We start from the raw sequence: 13,357 nt of genomic DNA, 5'->3' as shown, positions 1-13,357 counted from the left end.
TTAAATGTTGCTATGACTTCTCATTGTTATGCCTTTCATGCTGCTGAATCATGTCATGATCAATTGTATGTGCCTCCAGATTGTCTGCACTCCTGATCAACTAGCTCCATTCAGGTCTCCCTCAGATTCCTGCACTAACATTCTCAAATTAACTGTTCCAACAAAATAAGCATACCAACTTATGTACCGATGCATGGCAATTGAACATCCCTCTCAAAAGTCATCAATCATCAGAAAACCTTAAAGTCTACAACAGCTTACCACAGCCCTAGCCAAAGCATATTAGCAACATGGGAACACAAGGCTCTTCTTCTGACAAAAGTGCCTATATGCACTTGTCACAGAACAACTAAGAACTGACAAGCAGTCAGAGCTCAGGGCACTTCCGGTTGGCATGCAAGACCACAATAGTAAAGCTACTGTGTATTTTCCTTTGGTGCCCATTCACCTAACACTTCCAAATCTTTCTGATCTGCCAGGGTGCCTGGAGACAATGCAACTGGAGCACTGTATGAATAATATTAACAACCTCTAATATTGGTTCTACTTTTGTATATTTTCTCTACAGCAAACGCTGATATAGAATATCTCCAGAATAATAGTTACCCCACACACTATTACCAATTTCTACTCACTTTTAGTGCGACTTTATAAAATAACAATGCTGAATAAATCAAGTTTTAAGTAATGTTTAATTTGGAAGCATGTGAATCACTTTAGGGTTACTTGCAGAATAGACTACCAAGCATAGAGAACATAGGTAGAGAGAAGAAAGGGAGTATCTGAAAAAGATAATGAAGAATGGCCTATGTTATGAATAGAAATCAATAAAACATTTGACACTTCTAATCCAGTTCAACACCTTTATTGTAGACTAAGGTACCAAGCTGTGAGTAAAGCTAAGGTTGGATTGCCTAGGCTTAACTTGTCAGGATGGGGAACCACAAAAGTGAGGTTCCTGGGTTTATTGTTCCGGATCCATAAAAATATCCCTGGGCTATAGCACCAAACTCACTCCATTAGTGTGGTCAGAGTTCTAGGGATTTAGTGCCCAGGATGCTTCTAGTTTTCTCAGTGGTTTCTGTTGGTCTAGAAATGTCCCACTCTGCATCACAGGTCACCTTCCTTGGCTCCGTATTACAAATATCTACTAGCAAGGACATCTTATTTCCATTTTGCCAGGAGTATACCTTAGCTGCAGGAATAACGTCCACCACCTGCCAGAGTGCTACAATTATTGTTAACAGCAAGAAGATCTTCATCCTTGCAAGGCCGAACCAGGCAATGGTTGCCGGGAGGATAACTCTGGTAGAACGCAATTGTCTTGGAAACGAGACAATGCTGAGCAGTCGGGTTCGATACCGGTTCCTGCGCTTAGAGGCTGAAATTCCGCATGCAGCGCAATATAAAAGCAATTTACATTTTATTGTCCCCTTCTGGGTTTGAGCCTCAAAAGGCCATGGCTTCTGTTTTGGCTCCAAGTAGTATTGGAAAAACAGCTCCCAACAAGAGTCTCACAGTAGTCTCCTTGGTTCTGGACCCTGGTCATGTTCTGTAGTATAGGCTCCAAGAGGCTATTGCTTTCTCTTTCAAGGGTTATTGGTATGCCCTCCCCCACACCCCACTCCCAAAGCAGTTGATACGCAGCTCCCAGTGGGCTCTGGTGTCCACTCTGGCTCTCCAAAGGCATCTAAACCTCCTCAGACCTTTGGTTCCATTGTGTCAAAACATCATTTGTGTAGAGCCGTGCCTTCCCTGGAATATCCAATAATGCTTTGGACTGGCTGAGTAATTTCCCTTTTCGCTGCCAGTTGCAGGATTGATGTCGACTCTCTACCTTCTTCCAGTGTCGGGTGTCCCTTTACAAGTGTTGTCAATTTTAACCCCTCCATATTAAATACCAATTGTTTGTGCCAGCGCAGAACCAAAGCAGCTTGCAGAAGTGCTGGAAGCAATGTGTGGCTCCTTATCCTGGCTCCGGGGACCTCCTAGTCTGAAGCGTGAGCAATTTCACATAGCACAATCAGTTCAGAAATGTCAGCATATCGGGGTATCTTTGCTGAAGCAATCGGCACGTGGGGGACTCCCTGCAATAGAAACCCTCTGGGCACCGTCTATAACACATACCTGCCCATTCATATTGCTCTGGCAGAGCAGCAGCAATCAAAGTTTCCCAAATAACTACATATGAGAGAGGGTCAGTGCTGAATAGTAGAGCTTGAATAAGGTTGGGAGTTTGCGCCCAGACATACAACTGCAATCTGTCACTGAAACCCTCACTCACCATGGATTTGGTAGTGGAGATCAAGGATAAGAACATTTGGCAGAGAATTTTGGGAGACATGAGACCCACAGCGATTCTCCCAATATCACTGATGTGTAACTTCAGTGTACCTGGTCCTCAGTCACCAAATCAACTTTTCATACGTGGCGGTCACAGCACTCCAATGTTGGGAATAGCCATGTGCACAAATCTTCAAAGTAATGACAAAAGAATGTGTGCACGAATTGCAAAGTCACCATTTTGTTGAGGTCTCCACGAGAGTATTGCCCAATAGTGCCACACTTGCCTCAAGTCGAACGGGACGTAGGGCAACCAGCAAAGGTATTGTTACACAACTGATAGCAACAGTAACAACTTCCAAAATCCACCTTGAGACACTACTTCCAAAAGAGCACTGCTTCCAAATTTACAAAGAATTGTCTGGTCAACCAAAGGGCCATTTCATATTATTAGAATATCACACATTTAATCAGTTAAGATGAACAGATATTTATAACCAGTTGAGGAGAATAAATAAAAGCATAACACTAGATTTATATGAAAATCAAGTGTACTACAAGGAAGCGTAAATTCTACAAGCCAGTTTATGGAATACAAAAGGTTACACGTTTACCCAATTCTAGGTGAAACTAACCCATTCTGTGCTAAGGGCGAGTATATTTGGCCTGAATTCCCAAATTCAATACATAAGATGGGAATCTAATACAACCTCTAGGGATAGTAAAACAACTTTTTGCACCTCGGTTCAAAAGAAATCTTATGTCTGATTTTTCCATAAAATATTTTACTAATGAAGCTGTCAAGATCTATATGGAGTGATCCATGGGTATAACACACCACAGGAAATAGGAACAGAAAACAGGGCAACTGTCCAATGTATCAGTAATTCTCGGTGGTCTTAAACATGAATTTTACTTTATCACAGACTAGAAAATACAGAAATGCACATTAAATATATTCCATAGTAATGTCAAAATCAATTTGTAATGATAAAAACATGTTGGCAAATTACATATGCATGTGAATTCTGCACAAGTATGAATTGTTCGCAAAAGGATCATTGTTGAACTGTACTGTGATCAACAGAACTGTTTAGTCTATACATGAATTTTGTGCAATGACAGTTGCGTTAGTCAGTACTATTGATGGAGCATTCATCCTAGATGCTATTTGTGATTAATCTTTAAAATACATGTTTTTGTGTAATACTTTGTGTTGATGGTACACATTAGATGCAGATTGCAGTCAGTAACTTAACTTGAATACAATAATTTTAAATATCCCTAGAGCAGAGGTCTTCAAACTGTGGGGCGCGAGTCCCCAGCCTGAAATGAAATATATATATATTATTTTTTTTAAATGGAGGAAATGGGCATTAGCGGTTCACAAGATCAGACTTGAGCACAAAACTGTCTCAGGCACCAATGAAAATGTGACCCACAATGGCAAGTCATTCCTTTAGTGACAGACTGTTTGACTAGATTTAAGGATTATTTATTCAGCAACAATGGTCAAAACTACTAGCTGGATAGTGAAGTAACTCAAACTGGCCCACATTGGCCAAACAAGTGGCCCACACTAGCATTTTACATGGTGGAGTGCTAATTTTAACATAGTTGTACCTTGAAAGGTTAACTAAAAACGGTTATTTGATAAATTAACAATTAATTGTGTGAATCCTTACCACGTGTTATGTCTTTTTCTCCCTGCTATGGATTGTTGGGGACTTTGGTGACTATGTTGACGTCAACTCATGAATGGCAAAATAGTTTCATTGTAATATTGTGAATTTAATTATTGGTCCACCTTACACCCTTACCTGCACCTATATGCCCCGATTTTTGTTTCTGGTGCATTCAATCCATTTTTACTTTTCATATTTGTTATGTACATCAACTGTCTGTGATATTTGATATGTATATATAAGCCTGGAAGAAGACCTTGTGGTCGAACCATGTATCGGCTGTTTTCACTTTCATTAGAATATTCCATTCATCTAAACTTAACATGTATGCACAGTGTGGTTGTGAATCAGTTGTACTTAAAATCTAAGAGATCTAGGGATACTAGCCAGTTGTGCATGTTGAGGGCTTGAAGGATCTGAGCCAGCGTAACCATCTTGCATTTGCCCTTGCGCAAGTACAGGTATAAGAGATGCAGACCCAGATTTGGATGTACGCCCCATGTGCTCCTTCGCTTTTCGCTGATCGCCCCCCACCCCCCGCGCCAGCCAGGCATGAGAACCTTTACTGCCCTTGTTTGGCCCGGGGCATTTGCGTCCGCACAAAGCCAAGTGTATCGTCAAACATCTCTGCCTCTCAAACTTAATGAAAAAGGATTGGCTTTTGTTCGGCTGCAGAACTGCATATCCTTGCCATTTGGCCGTTATCTATTCTTTAAATCTCTACAGATACTTGTCGGCCCTGGGCATGAAGAGGTGCTCACCAGCAAAGGCCATGTCTAGGAGATTCCACTCTTACCTCAGGTGAAAATCCAGAGCCTCGAAGGTACGAAGCTCTCAGGGAAAACTTCCATCCCCATCGACCTCGAGACGCAATCCGCCATGTAGAGACCGGCATGGAAGGCTTGGCGAGCTGCTTCCTTCCCATCATTTACTATGTCCAAGAAACCATCTCCAATCATGCCCTCCAGCAAATGAGTGGCTGCACAAGGCACTGCTCTTCTTTCAGCACCATGGTTCTGGATGAAAAGATCTTCACAAGCACATCTGCCTTTTTCGACTCCGTCCGTAGGGAGATTAGACGTCGAGGACTCTAGTTGACAGTCACAGCCTGGATCACCAGAGCTCGGTAGCGTATAGAGGAAAGGCCAATAATCCCTGGCTGGTTTGTACTTGGCAAATTCCCCCATAGATCGCTGGCATTTAGCAAGGATGCTGCCAAAGGATTGCAATAGGGTCAGCCATCACCACATTTAACTGTAGGGCAGTTTCAGATCGTGGTTCTTTGTCTCGGATATCCGTGAGCTCTTACTGGAATAGGGGTTTCAGCAGGGCACCGAGGGTGGGGACTACTTTCTCACCAACCTTACAGTATTGAGCATTTGGGTGCACATATGGCAGTTTGGTGTAACTATGTCGCAAGTGGTATCTAACCCGCTCGCATGGCGCCAGCTATATGATCTCTGCTTGATCAGCCAGGAAGTCCAGCACATCGTCTAGCCCCCCCGATTGTCAGCAGCTCCATCCCAAAGGGGAAGGGCCGCTTCCTCCTAGATGGACCGCGACAACACGTGGACTCGAAGTAGTCTGCTCTTGATTCAGGGATATAGCCCCGGTCCTATGCCGGTGACGAAAGGGAAATCACGGTCTGCGTGCCCGATGCCTATGCTGCAGGCGGTATCTTTCTTCTCTAAATGGTCAAACTGCAGGGTGTATGACCTTTTTTCGATGCCTTTGTGTTGATTAGTCAGGGCACGGTCAATAGCCCTGCTGAATGCATCAAGGCAGGTCCCATAACTGCTGCTGCATTCTCAAACTACTAACATTCGTTGCTTAAATTCCTCCCTCTCCCAAGGCCACTTGGAGCGGTAAGACTTACCCCCTTTCCTCAAATGAATCTGAATCACGCCTAAGCATGCACTTTTGTTTCTTGTTGTGAGAGGATGAAGAAGAGTGGTGGGACTCACTGTAAGAGAGCACTCTTATTTGATCTTTTATGTCGCTGGCCTTTTCGGTTATCTTCCTACGTGCAGGTGGGCCTCTCTGTCGACCCTCGATTTCGTGTCTGACCAGGCCAGCGAATTTGACTGGGATGTATGTGATGCAGGAAATGCCTTGGAGGGGCAGGGCTCCCTAGTACTTGTCCCACTACCTACTTAGACTGTTTTCTGCACAGGAGTCCGGTTGGGACCCCTGGCAGTGCAGCTCTTCATTTTTGTTCTCGTGGACAAAGACCCTTGGGACACCCCTATGGAAACTAGGGGCAGGAGTACACCCTTGTACCCCTAGTTTGTGTTTTTGGGCACATGTGTGTTTCCCAAAGAGCAGGGTATGGGCTAGTGGCAGCTACATGCTGACTTGACAGTGGCTCTGGGTGTCCTTTTTGGGACACTTCCTCCTTTTTGGGACACTTGGCCCTACCATAGGAATCAATGGATTCCTGGACAAAGACAAGATGGGCACTGGTGGCCTCTTGGTTTCCTTTGCCTTTCCCCCTTGATTCTCAAAGTCCCAAGAAACCCTGTCTGTTCCCTTCCCCTGACTGGATGTTAGGTGGAAGGACCATATATGGAACTGGGGCTGCACCGGCTAAACTAGTAGGAGAACTTCCTAGGGTGTTGCGTATACCCCAGGAGCAGAACCTACCTCAATGGAAAGAGAAGTGAAATCACGTTCTGGGTTGTGGGTGTCTGGTGTTGGCTGCGTGTGACAATGGCTGTGGTCCTGCTTGAGCATGCCCTGACAAACTGAGTGAATGCTCTGAAAGGCTGGGCGATGCCTCCAAACCACATCCTGTGTTAAGTGTGTCTGGTTTTGGTTGAATGGCCCGAATGCCTGTGAGCATGATTGGCAGCTGGAAGAATGCACTGTGTGATCGGCTGGCTGAGCATGGCTCAGCTTGAGGGAATGGGGAACATGTGTGTATAACTAATGACCCCTCACTTATATCAGGGTCAGAAGGTGAAAGTCAAAACCAAAGCAGAAGCTTGTATCCTGAATCCAGTTGGAGGAAGAAGTCTGCAGCTGCAACTCTTCATCAAATCCAAAAGCTGCTTTCCTGATTTGAGGACTGAACCAGAGGACCTGGATAGGCGACCTCTTCCCGTAGGTACGAAGGGACATCGTGCAACTACTGCTATGTCCTGGAAGCTAGTCATGTGTGCCTGCCTTCCCAAAGATGTACTTTTGTGGGTCCAGAAGAGGAGTGTCTGGACATCCTGAGCATAAGAAGTCCATCTGAGTCATCCAGGGTCTGCAGGAATGTTTGTGACTGCTGGAAGCCAAGTTACTGTGTATCACCCGGAAGATCGGGTACCCCGGCAGAGTGCTGCTCAACGCCCAGAGCAGTGAAAGTTCCAACTGACGCACGAAATCTCCAAATAGCACTGCAGCCAACACATCTGTCCACTTTGCCGTGCCGGAGAAGATCCCGGGTCACCGCCTGCAGAGGAGTTCCAGCCGGTGGGTTTCTCGCCACCAAACACCAAAGAAAGCATGAAGTTCCACACTTTGTAAGGGTCCGCAGTGCAGACAAGTCAAGTGCTTGAGTCCAAGTCGCCAGAAGCCATCATGTAGTCCATGCTGCAGCACCGAAGAACCAAAAGGCGGCCAACCGCAAAATTCCTGAAACCAGACACCTACTAGCGTAGTGTCACTGCACCAGTTGCAATCGAAAAAGTTACTGATGACCACCAAGGGTCTTATCTTCGTCATCCAGCCTTGTTGAGGTCCACAGCAAATGTAATCTTCGTGGGACATCCAGTGTCTGCGTAGTAACCTGTCAACTGAGACCACCGCAACAGGCCTGCTTTGCTGCCTTTCCGACACTGCTAGGTTCGCTTCTCCAGCGTCGACTCCTTCCCAGGGGGGCGGGGTGGTTTCCATCCTCGACGGGCATGTAGAGTAAAGCAGAGAAACTACAGCACTTCACATTCCAAGGCACCCAAGTTACTGTGACGAGGAATAGCATCTTTTATCCTCAGGATTCATCCAGGGGTCCCAGATTCGTCTCGGATCCTATTCTCATGCGGCTTCCCAGGTACTTTGGGGTGGGAGATCTGTAGAAACAGAAGCAGACTAGTAATGGACATATTTGGACTGGGCTTTAGTATACAACATAAAGTACTCCTTAACGTTTCGTTACTGGTTTCCCAGGTTAGGGGGAGGGGGGGCTCCTCGCACTGTTGCATTTTTTCCCTAAATAAGAATTATCCCTATGGTCTAAGTATTACTTGTCTTTCTACAGTAATGTTTATAAGGTTAACCCTTGCATTATCATTTAAATGTGTTTTAAAAACTGTCAGCAGTGGGTGCTTTATAAATGAATTTAAAGAGAACTGTGTAAGCACATAAAACTATGTTAACCAATGAGATTTACAGTACAAAGTGAGTCTTATTTGTATACATCTACCTGAACTTTGACCATAAAAAAAAAAAACGTCTCACCCACCATAGTGTGTGGAAATTCCATTGTGTGGAGCTTGGGGGATTCACTGTACCTAAGAACCAGCCTGCATCATCTCCCTTGAGTCTCAGCCGTGGTTCCTTGTCTATAGCTACCAGTAGAGAACCTTGGCAGGGTATTCCATGCCTCTAACGCAACCATATAGTGGACAGAAGTACAAATAGCCCCTCCGGTCTTTACAGCATACCTAGCACTATTTTGCCGGAGTACTCCCTCAAGGTCTTCGGGTTCATAGAATGGCAGGATGAGCACTGTCCCAAGTCATGTTCCATCCTTGGACACCACACACAAATGTAGGGGTCTGTGATGGACATTTTGGAGCTTCCGTCCCAGCAGCACTTGAAACATGAACGTGTGGGCCACAACATACTGATGCCAAAAAAATGTGTTAAAACAAGCTACGTTTGAACAATGTGCTTAACATGCCGAAAAAAGAACTGGAGGTAGAGGAGCGTAGAGTGCAGGCTATAAGTATGATGACAGATGTCATATCCGGAGTCGGGGAGTGATGCAGTCAAGGCATGAGAAGTCTAGTACACTACGTTAAGTCACATAACTCCCCCGTGGCAAAATGTTCAGAGCAGTTGGCAATGGGGGTATGATCTATCAAGTTGAGGCATCTGTGGGAGAATGCGATCCACTGAATATCTGACTTCTGAAAAGGTCCTGTCCTAGCCAAATAACAGTTCAATGTCATGGCCACATTTAAATGATACAGTAGTACGTCTATTTGAAAATTTTGTGACTTAGGATAAAAAAGCAGGTGACATGCATTACTTACTGTAAAATTATTTCTGATGATTGTATCTGCTTAGATTCACATGCTGTGCATATAGTCCCACATTCAGTGGTAACCGCAGAGTATTGCATCTGGTCTTTCGAGAATCTAGAGGGGACGTCGACATGGGCGTCCCTGTAACACTATCCCTACGTGACATGTAGTGTACCCAAAATCCTTCACGCGTCGAGGTCCCTCCGATTGTATTTTTTCTGCCGTGACCTTCGTGAGCGAGTACAGAAAAAGAGAGAAAGTAGTAAGACGTCTATGTTCCTGCCAACCGAGCAGGGAGGAAGGGTGGGCGCATGTGAATCTGAACAGATACAATCATCAGAAATGCTTTTACGGTAAGTAATGCACATCTTCAGATACTTGTTAATCTGCTTAGAATCACATGCTCTGCGTAGACTAGCGAGCAGTACCGGGAGTTGGAGGTGGGTTGTGAGAAGGAGCAGTAGTGAAAAGATGTCTTAGTACTGCTTGTCCCACCTGAGAATCAGACCTAGAATGAGTGTCTAGACAATAGTGTTTTGTAAAGGTGTTTACAGAACTCCAGGTTGCCGCTTTGCAAATGGACTCTAGGGGAACATTTGCGTTGAATGCTATGGAAGCCCCAGTGCCTCAAATAGAATGCGCTCTAGTCTTGAAGGGCAGATCTCTCTTAGCAAGAGTGTGATGCATTTGACAATCCACCTCGAGATTGCTGACTTAGAGAAAGGATCCCCTTCTCTACCAGCTGCCACTGAAACAAAATTGGTTCGTCTTTCTCAGTGGTTTAGTTCTGTCCAGGTAGAACATGACTGCCCCACGCACATTCAGTGTGTGTGTGTGTGTGTGTGTGTGTGTGTGTGTGTAGGCTTCTTTCAGCCATGTTAGTAGGGTTCTGGAAGAAAGTAGGCAGTTCTATTGATTGGTTCGCAAGAACTAGATACATTTAGGCACAAATCGAGGGCGAGTGCGCAGAACCACCTTCTCTGAACTGTAACGAAAGGGTCTAGAACTGAAAGGGCCTGTAGTTCACCAAGCCTTCTCATAGAAGTTATAGCCACTAGGAAGGCTGTCTTTTAGGTAAGATCTCAGACTTGCCTTATGCATCTGTTCAAATGGAGACCCCATAAGTCTGGTTAATATTGGGGGATATTGGGGGCCCCCACATGGGGGCACCCAATATCATGGTGACTGGTTCCTGGTGCATCTTGTGCACTATCTTGTTGAAAAGAGGAGTCTGGGGGGTGCGGTGGGGCGTAAACAAATTTCCCTGACCATGTGATCCAGAGTCTGTTCCACTTGGAACGGTTCCGGGGGTACCTGGAGGCGTAGTCTTGGCATTGAGCGTTCGCCAGAGTTGCAAACAAGTCGATCTCTGGGAAGCCCCATTCTGCAAAAACATTGGAGACTAGGTCTTCGTGTAATCGCCATTCATACTCCATGCGTAGTGGGAAATCTCTGCCGAGTACGTCTGCCAGAAGATTGAGTTGTATTGTATTTATTGATTTATAAAGCGTCTTACGCCAAAGCGCTGTACATGGAACATGTTGTGACAATAGGGACATGTGCTTGAGAGCCCACTTCCAAATGTTCTGGGACAGTTTGGACAGCCCTGGAGAGTGAGTGCCCCCCCCTATTTGTTCAGATTGTACATGGCCGTGGTGCTGCCTGTGAGGATCAGGACCGTCTTCCCTTGCAGTTGTTTCTGAAAGGCTTTCAGTGCTTTGAATACGGCTAACAGTTCCAACAGATTTATGTGGTTGGATCCTATGTCTGATGACCAAACTCAAACTGTGCGCCATCTGTTGAAGCAGGTGAGCTCCCCACCCTGTGAGAGACGAGTCTGTAGTGAGAGTGGCTTCCACTGCGGGGGTGGTGAAGGATTTTCCCTTCAAGAGGTTCTCCCTCGACCACCACCGCAGCGAGAGAACGGACATCTGCAACTCCCTCGATGGAGGGAGTCTTCTTTTTTGAGACGTGGGTGATCTGCCATAGAGTGAGCATTGCCTTTGGTGGCTGCTAACTGATGAAGATCACTGAGGCGGCGGTGAGTGATGTGGGGTACTATCTGTAGGAAACCTGCTTCCAGTGTGGAGCACCAGAGATGTGATTCGCAAAGGTTTGCTTATAGGAACTGTCTGAGTGACCAGGAACCTTGCTCTTTGCCTCCTTTGGAACTCTTCCATAATTCTGCACATCAACTGCAATAGAGTAGGGTCGAAAGGATCTGCCACGTCTTCCATTGCCAGTGTGGACTGTGCTCTTCAGGTTATACCGACGGCAGTTCCTCCCCCTCTGAGAACTCCTCCTGCAAGATGTCAGGCAGTTTGTTTATCTCAGTTATAGGGGAGAGGGTTAAGCGCCTTCTAACCCATCTAGTTGTGGTGTATGGATGCTTAAAGCTTCCCCTGGCTGTGGAAAAGACTTGTCAATGACGTCTGATGGTGTTGGGTATATCAACAGTGTTTTGCCCTGCTCTTGTGGGCTTGTTGGTTTTTCCATCGACTATGACGGGTCCTTCGACAACGAATGTTTGGATGTCGACAAGGATGTCTTCATTGGGGCATACTTTTCACCAGTGTACTTCGTGGACGGGTGCTTCGGCTCCAGTTTTCGTTGACAAGAAGGTTGGTTTGACGGTGGGCGAGTGTTTATCCGTCGCCAACCAGACAGTTTTAGTGGACGGTGTCCCAGAGGACGGCCGTTTCGCCGGCGAAGGAGAAGAAATGGAGGAGCTTTTACCTTTGTGTAGTTCTTCTTCCAGCAGACGTTTAGAAACAGGTTCAGTTGAGGATTTCCCACTCCTCCTCTTGCCCTTGGATGGCAGTGAGTCTGCCCTGTCCACTGAAGCTCTCCTCTTTGAAGCTTGCTTTTCAGTGCTTGGAGGAAGTTGAGGGCGCAGTCTTGCCGGATTCCTCATCAGACGACATCGGTCTGCTCTCCAGGTGAAGTAATAGTCTCCTATGCCTGTCTTTCAGAGTCTTCTTGGAAAAGGTTTGACATTTTACATGACTGGATGTCATGTGGGTAAAGGCAATAGATGCAGTCTGTGGGGATCTCTGATGAAGATTAGCTTTTCACCACATCTGGAGCAGTCCCTGAAAAGGGAGGTCTTCTCCTTGACAGCTTATACTTGAGTCTCAGCCATGAGCTGAAAAGTAGGCAGTCTAAAAACATTACTTTTTAGGTGGAAAAGGGTGGAAACCTGAGCTCAAAAGGTTGAACCAGGAAGCCCCAATGATAGGGAAGCTAAAAAAGCTCAATATATGACAAAAATGTCTAGAATTAGTGTGGAAAAATTGAATTTTCTCAGAGCTGAAGAGGATTCCCCAGTTCAGTAGACAGTGGAAAATCTGAAGATGGCCGACTGGGGAGGAGTCTAAGCCCTGCCACCTCATTGGTTGGGGCCTAAAATGACCAAAGGAGGTGGAGGGACTCCAAAAGTGAAGGGCTACGAAGGCCCTATGGGGCTGTATGGGTGTTGCTTTTCTTCCAAAAGGAAGACGTTTTAGATTATTGTTTATATTATTTAAATTACTGAGGATTCCCAGTCAGACAACGGAGAATATTCAATCATGTGAATCTATGAAAGATCCAATGCTGGCGAAGATTGTGTTCCCCCAGGAAAACGTGATAGTAGGAAAATGTCTGAGTGCCCATTTCCAAATTTTCCAAGACAGTTTGGACCGCATTGGAGAGTAAGCGCCCCCCTGTTTGTTTAGGTAGTACATAGCTGTGGTGGTGTCTAAGAAATAGAAGGGTCTTCCCCTGTAGGTGTGTCTGGAAAGCTTGTAGGGCTTTAAACACCACAAGTAGTTCCAACAGATTGATATGTTTGGATGCTACTGAGGGAGACCACATGCCGTGCACCGTCTGTTCTAGGAGGCGTGCTCCCCATCCTGAAAGGGATGCGTCCGTGGTGAGAGTGGCTTCTACTGCTGGGGTGTTGAAGGATTTCCCCTTCAGAAAATGTTCCTTTGACCACCATTGCAGAGACTGAAAAAGGGCTGCCGAGACGACCACTAGATCATCCCACTGACCACTTACCTGACACCATTGGCTCGAGAGGCTCTCCTGCATCCGGCGCATGCACAGATGGGTGGAACCAGGAAGATACAGGATGCCATCATTCCCAGCAGCCACAGTTACCAGAGTGGCTAC

General features: G+C 45.8%; 1 protein-coding gene across 1 annotated transcript in view; it reads right to left on the bottom strand.

Moving 5' to 3' along the window:
• Positions 1-13,357, bottom strand: part of CCDC14 (coiled-coil domain containing 14) — a 384,504-nt gene that overhangs the window by 1,786 nt on the left and 369,361 nt on the right. The window lies entirely within an intron of this gene.

Source organism: Ambystoma mexicanum, chromosome 9 (assembly GCF_040938575.1).
Source record: "Ambystoma mexicanum isolate Mex_15411 chromosome 9, UKY_AmexF1_1, whole genome shotgun sequence".
Taxonomy (NCBI): Eukaryota; Metazoa; Chordata; class Amphibia; order Caudata; family Ambystomatidae; genus Ambystoma; species Ambystoma mexicanum.
Note: the sequence above shows the minus strand (reverse complement) of the source record. Positions and strands in the feature narration are given on the sequence as shown.